This window comes from Dermacentor variabilis, chromosome 4 (assembly GCF_050947875.1).
Source record: "Dermacentor variabilis isolate Ectoservices chromosome 4, ASM5094787v1, whole genome shotgun sequence".
NCBI classification, from domain to species: domain Eukaryota; kingdom Metazoa; phylum Arthropoda; class Arachnida; order Ixodida; family Ixodidae; genus Dermacentor; species Dermacentor variabilis.
The window spans coordinates 131,609,609-131,616,254 of NC_134571.1; positions in this window are offsets into that span (position 1 = coordinate 131,609,609).

Here is a 6,646-nt window from a genome sequence, read left to right on the forward strand (position 1 = left end):
GCCTCCGCAGTAGCCCAAATGTAGCCAAAAGTGAAACTTGTAGGTAGCCCAAAAGTAGCCAAAAAGCTTTGTCTTTTTGTGAAGTAATTTGTTAAGCATAGTGAATTAATTTTTGGCATGAATACCTACATATTAGTTTTTCCAAGCATGACCACGCGTGACCTCCGCACGCATTGCCACGGACGCCATGCGGCACGGAAAACAGGAAGAGCAGGAAGCGCAGAACTCAGGCATGCAGGCAAATTCACGATAAGGCAAATCCGGTCTTCATTGCAAATGCACTGTTTTATTTTCCCCAGAGCACCATAAGATCGCGAAAAGAACAACACACAAATAGCACCGCGCAATAAACACGCTAAGCAATGGCATGCATTCAGGCGTTCAGTATTATTACTTACAGCTCATGATAGTTTCGCTTAACACCCCACAATGCACTAAACGAAAAAAAAAACATTGCAGTGACAAAGTCTAACACAATAGATGGCGGTTGGTATAAAATCTAGTATGATATATAGACATAAGAAGTATGCTGTGATTAAGCATCACGAGCTTATTGCGAAGGGAAACTGTTTGGTCCGTACAAAATGTCAGAGCTGAAACGGAACAAAAATAATTGGCCTGGTTTAAATCGTTGCAGCAGCCTCCGTTCCTGGCCAGGCCAAACTTCACGTGGAGGAGCGCTACTAATTTCTCGTTGGACACGATATTTCGACGGTTGGTTTTAATGAGCGATACCTGGCTGAACACTTGTTCGACGGCAGCATTTGATACGGGTAGTGATAGCAATGACAGGAGGAGGGTTTGGAGTTGTGTAGGGAATGCATGGCTGTGGTGGCTGTGGGGCAACGGAAGAGGATATGTTCTACGTTGGTGTTGGAGCAGGGGCAATTTGGGCAGGAAGGGCACGAGCGAATTGCCTCGTAGGTGCCATGCGGCAGGCAGAAAATTCGGCAAATTTTGGTTAGGTTCAGCTCGGTGTTCTTCCTCCCTTGTAGCACCGAGGTCACCCGCGGCGCACCGTCAACGGGATCTAAAAGCATCCCATGCTTAAAACGTAGGACGACGAAAGCTCACATGTGGAGACATCTACAATCTATGTTCGCTGGCGCTCGCGCGGGCGAGTAGCGTTAGTTCGCGGGTGGAGGCGTGTTTCCCGAGGCCACCTTTCTTAAGTTATCAAAAGGCCGCGATCCTTGTCCTTTTCACATGCATGTGTGTTCTCTAACATAGTACTTGGTAATTTGGATTTTGTAGCAGACGCGCTCAATTTCTTTAACCTGCTGTGGTCTGAATTTTGATTCTAGCGTGCTTTTCATTCGCGCTTAAGTATATTTACTTTTTTGTACAAAGGAAAAAGATGTAGCCAAGAAATAGCGACATAGCCAAAAGGAAAATTCTGATGCCAACTTGGACAAAAAGCAGCCCAATTTAGCATTTTTTGCCCAATCTGGCAACCCTGCCAGCGTGACAATGTTTTATTATTCATCTGCGTCCTGTTTTCAGGAGTGAAGAGTTATTCCTGTAACTTCATTCATTCATTCATTCAAATAACTTTATTGAGTGCCCTGCGATTTGGTGGGGTGGGCCTGGACCCCGCCTAGGTTTCGGCCAAGGGTTAATGGCCCTTAGCGGCCTCCTCGGCTCTCTGGACGGCCCAGAGTTGGTGCTGCAGGTCCGAGCTGAGCAACGCAGTCTCCCAGACCGCGCGGAGGCTGTCGATGTTTGAGGCTGCATCACCGTTATCCTATATTATAGCGGTACATTCCCATAGGATATGCTCCAGGGTGGCTCTAGAGTCGCAATGTATGCACTTGCCAGTCATGTATAAATCTTCGTGTATTAAGTGCATAATAGCTGGACTCAGGATCTGGTCTGTAACTGCCGCCATTCGAGAGAATGATTTTTGCTTAATTTTGGGTGCGGCGGCAGGAATGTGGCCTCTTCAATCTAAGGTGTTGTGTAATTTAGTGAAATCCGGCAATTCGATCTTCCCACTCCCACTCATCAGCAGTCGGTGAGGCGGAGCTAACCGCGTCTCGGTCCGTAAGCCATGCGGTGCGCTGCCCGAATGCTACCGTCTGGTAGTGTGTGAGCGGGTGTCCACGTGAGATCGGCACTTCTGTCGGGGTTATTAGGTAATTGTAGGAGTCGAAGTGCCTCTGGAGAGATTCGACCGTTGGCGAAGTTTCATGTCGCTGTCTGGGAATCACTAACGATTTCGCCCGCTTGTATTTAGGTATTTAGGTATTTCCTCTGCGGTTTCTGCGTGTAACGTGTTGACTGTAGCTGTAGTCGTGCATTTTCTCTCGTAATTCATCACCACTGCTGTGTAGGCGCGCTAGTGTCTGTATCTATAGCTGCGTCTACAAATGTGGTGTCCTTGCTGTTACCGAATGCCTTCTGTATATTGCCTGCCCTGCTTTCCCGCGTACCTGGATGTTGGGTAGGATGCATATTCTTGGGCATTGGAGGGATGGTTATCATGTCTCTGATGTGTCTGGGTGTATCTACTTTGACGCCATGTTGGGTATGACACCTTATACCTAGGCGATCCAATATGCCTACCTATATTAGTTTTGGCTAGACATTCGTATTGTGCTATTCGTTGTGCCTCGATTAGCTCATCCAGTGCATTGTGAAGACCTAGCTACTGTAGTCTATCACCGCTGTAATTTTATAGTTATTATTATTTATTTTTATCATTGAAACAATAGCAACAGCTATAGGAATGTAATCTAGGGGTAGCTCACGCAAACTAATGTAACGGTAAATACCCCTGACTTTAGTCTGTTCGAAGATATTCTTATGTCATCTCCAATTATTTGCGCCTTCGCTGCGCATGCTCACGAATTATGACTTTTAAAGTGATATGTTTTCGCGACCCTTTCCCCCCCTTTGCGGTTTGTACGGTTCTATCTTACTGTTTATGTAACTTTGAGAGGGACCTTGATACATGTGCATACATAAGATATCTATTAAAAATTATATTTCCGAGTTTTAGTTGTGATTATTGGCATTCTGATGCAAATATTCTGTGCGTTTTATACTTCACATTAGAACATACTCACCTGACATACTGCAACGACTCATGAGATTGTATATACAATACTTACCTAGAGTCCTCAAAACGATCACAAAAGCGAGCCCTTAGAATAAATTCGTGTTGTGATAACTCTCAATCCAGCAAGGCACTGTTTACTAAACTACGTGTGCTACCTTTCTATCTCATTCGCGAAGAAAGAAACAGCACTGAATGCATCCACAACATAATAAGAAAGAACCTTTCGTTTGATATATCGGCTTGTAATATTCCTACACGCAGCATACCTTCGGGAAATTTTACTTAGGCGTAAAAAGAAACGTTTGCAGTGAGCGTGTGCTGGTGTTTACTGGTGCAAACGTTTGGAATAGTGTACCGTATGACCTAAAGCTTTGCCAACAACTTTTCCATTGCAATAAAGAAGTAGTACCTTAAAATGACTCGCACACTTAAGTTCACGCCTACAGCTGATAGTATCTGCACGTAATCCCATACCTATACGTATATCTTGTTGGTGATGTGATATTGGTATGCATTGTCTGTGATCTGCGGGATGTGATATTATTTGTGGTCTTTGTGATGTGGTAGTATACATTGAACCTAGGTTGCTATAATCCTTGCATAAGTTCTACGCGCTCCTACTAGATTTATAAGTATTTAGCTTATACAATTTTATTGCTTCTGTAATTGGTACTCTAAGGAATGTTTGGAATGAATATTAACTTTCTTGCACGTGTCCTCTAAACTTCAGTCTATTAGCGTCTCTAATTTTGAGAAATGGTTGCCTGCAGTTCATATATATTCCGCCATTGCACCGTTTATTAGCAGCTGACTATGAGTCAACGCAATGTTTAGCATACATCCTGCAGTGCAGCAAAAGGCGATAGAAAGAAAGGTGCTTCTCATCAGCACAGAAGCCGGATGCTATAATAATCAAGCCACGGACTGGTGTCTAATAGGGCAGAATAAAGCACCATTACAAATTTCTCTTGTACAAGAAAGCGCATTGACGCGTTAAGCGTGTGACATAACAGCAATTTATTTACACAAAGTGAGCGCACCATGTTGTAGCTGACGATGACGCATAGATGTTACCGAACGTGTCCACCGTCGCAATTCGCTGCTCGCCCTTCGTCGCACTGTGGCACTGCGGCTTGTTTCACGAGGCCCAGCAGCTTGTGTCTTGCGGTTCAACGCGTTGAAATACAGCACAAAGGTTCTGCTTTCTGTGTAAAGTCCACCGTGGTGACTGAACGACGCGTTCTTCGCTAAAAAAATATGCAGCGCGTCTTTAGTCGGAACCCCTCATGAAAAGTTAGCATGCACCGTTTCCCTCCCCAAGTAACGCAGAACGTTGTGTGAACATTGCCTGATTGCAACAAATGTCATGCAATGTTGAACAGCCGACTTTGACGCTGCATTTACATTGCCAGCTGCACGTCCAGGTGATGTTACAAATAAATGTGACTAGAACATTCTGACACCCACATCAAATTACATGTTAATGGTAGTAATGCAGCACGTTGCAGAATTGCACATGCTCAGCACCTTGCTGGATGCCGCCAATGTTGACATTAGTGTGATGCCAGGCTGGGTTAGCATTTCACATATATACGTTCAACTACCTGTTAAATAGCATTACTATTTATCATGCAGTGAGGTATGTAGCTGTATAGTTGTTACACAGTGATTAATATTTTCTCAGGAACAATGTTTACGTGCTTCTCAACATAAGTACTCCTAGAAATTATATCACTTAAATGGGTGAAGCATTCATATGGCAACAATGCCAATTGTTGCAGCAAGGTAGAAAAAGTTACGCATAACTGTATTCACTTTTTCCACGCCAAACGCACAAGACCTCGTTACTGCTTCCATGCCAAATGCTCCCAAAAGTGACAACGTTAAGCAGCTGCTCCCGTGAATAGGCACAAGCCCCACGAATCAGCAGCTACATAAAAATGACGAACATACCCTCACTGCACAGTTTATATGCAAAAATCGTGTCTCCTTGTCAATGTGAAAAACAGTGCACGTTGCTTCAGTTCGTGTATGGTTTACATCATAGAAATGGCAGTAGAGCCAACAAGGAATATAAAGCCAACATTATGAGCACTGTGCGTGTGCCGTACATGCAACAGTGAGATCACAATTTGCTTGACGACTACTACAGCCGATGAGCAGCGTAGCCATGGTTTCATTCCTATGTGGGCTGCTGCAGTTGGGTGTAAGCAGACTATAGTCGGATCCTGCTGCTTGGCTGACGTCAGCCATTGGCCTATACCAGCTGTAGTATGAGGATCTAGCTAGGTGGCAAGATATGGCACATGCTGGAAGCCCTGAAACGGGCAAAGAGAACAATTCTGTTGAAAAGAGAGTTTGCAAAAAAAGGTGATTGGGCACTCCACATGTGAGCCTTGCACACCTCGCATGAATTGAAAATTTGGCTGAGATGTTCCCAGCAGCGCATGTTATCCATGTATTTTTTTTTGTCACCAAGATTGAGGGGTGGTTCAGTACCCCTTCCAGAATCAGAATCCTTTTTATTGCGATGATTAGAAAGATTACAGGATGTTATTATACAGGAGGTCCTGAAGTCAAAGAATTCAACGGGACTTTCTTTAGAAACTAAACATAATAAAACATAGATTACAACAGTTTCAGAAAATCGGCAACAAGTAAGTATTACCGGCTTTAGTATGAATAGCATAATTGAATAATTAAATGTGCATAAATAAGAAGCATCTAAAATGCGCTGTAGGATAATCTGGTTGAATAATAATTTAACAGCATAAATGAAATGAAGTACAAAGCATAATTGACCAACTCAAATATATATGCATGACAAAGACATCAAACAGAAATCTAAAATGACAATGAAAATGAAATGAAGGCACAGTAACAGAAAGATTATGAGTATGAACTAAGCATCAGTATTCGGCAGAATATATTCTTTTAGCTGTTTCTTGAGTTCATAAATTTTAAGTGCTCCTATATTTAATGGTAGTGTTTTTGATAATGCGGCATTTGAAAACGCTCTGCTTGCCATGATTAGTATGAATTTGGGTAAAATGAAGTTCCTATTTATTGCAAACCTAAGAATGTTGGTATTTATTATAGATGATTGTGGTAACAAGCTATCCCATCGTAATTCATTTGACGGAATAAAAAGGTACCGAGGTTGTATTGAACGAGTTGTGTGACTGAAATAAAGTGATTAGTTCGTAAGAAATATGCAGCATTGTAGCTGTATGGGCTAAGTGTCATTATCCTAATAGGCTGATTCTGTAGTAATAGCAAATAGTTTTAATGGGTTACGAAAGTGTTCTCCAACAACTAATGCAGTAGTTAATTTGGGAAAGAATAAATGAAAAGTATAAGGTTAGTAATATTTGATGGTTAAATATGTTTAGTGCTTTTAATTAGAAGTACCCTGCTATCGTAGGTAATCTTCTGTTTAAGTTTAGATACATGTTCTATAAATTTAGGATTTCTGTTCACTTCAATACCAGGATAATAACAGGAAAACCTTGCAGGGATAGGACTGGTGCTAAGAAGAATGATGTCTAGCAGCAAACGCTTACGCTACAAAAGAAACGAACATGT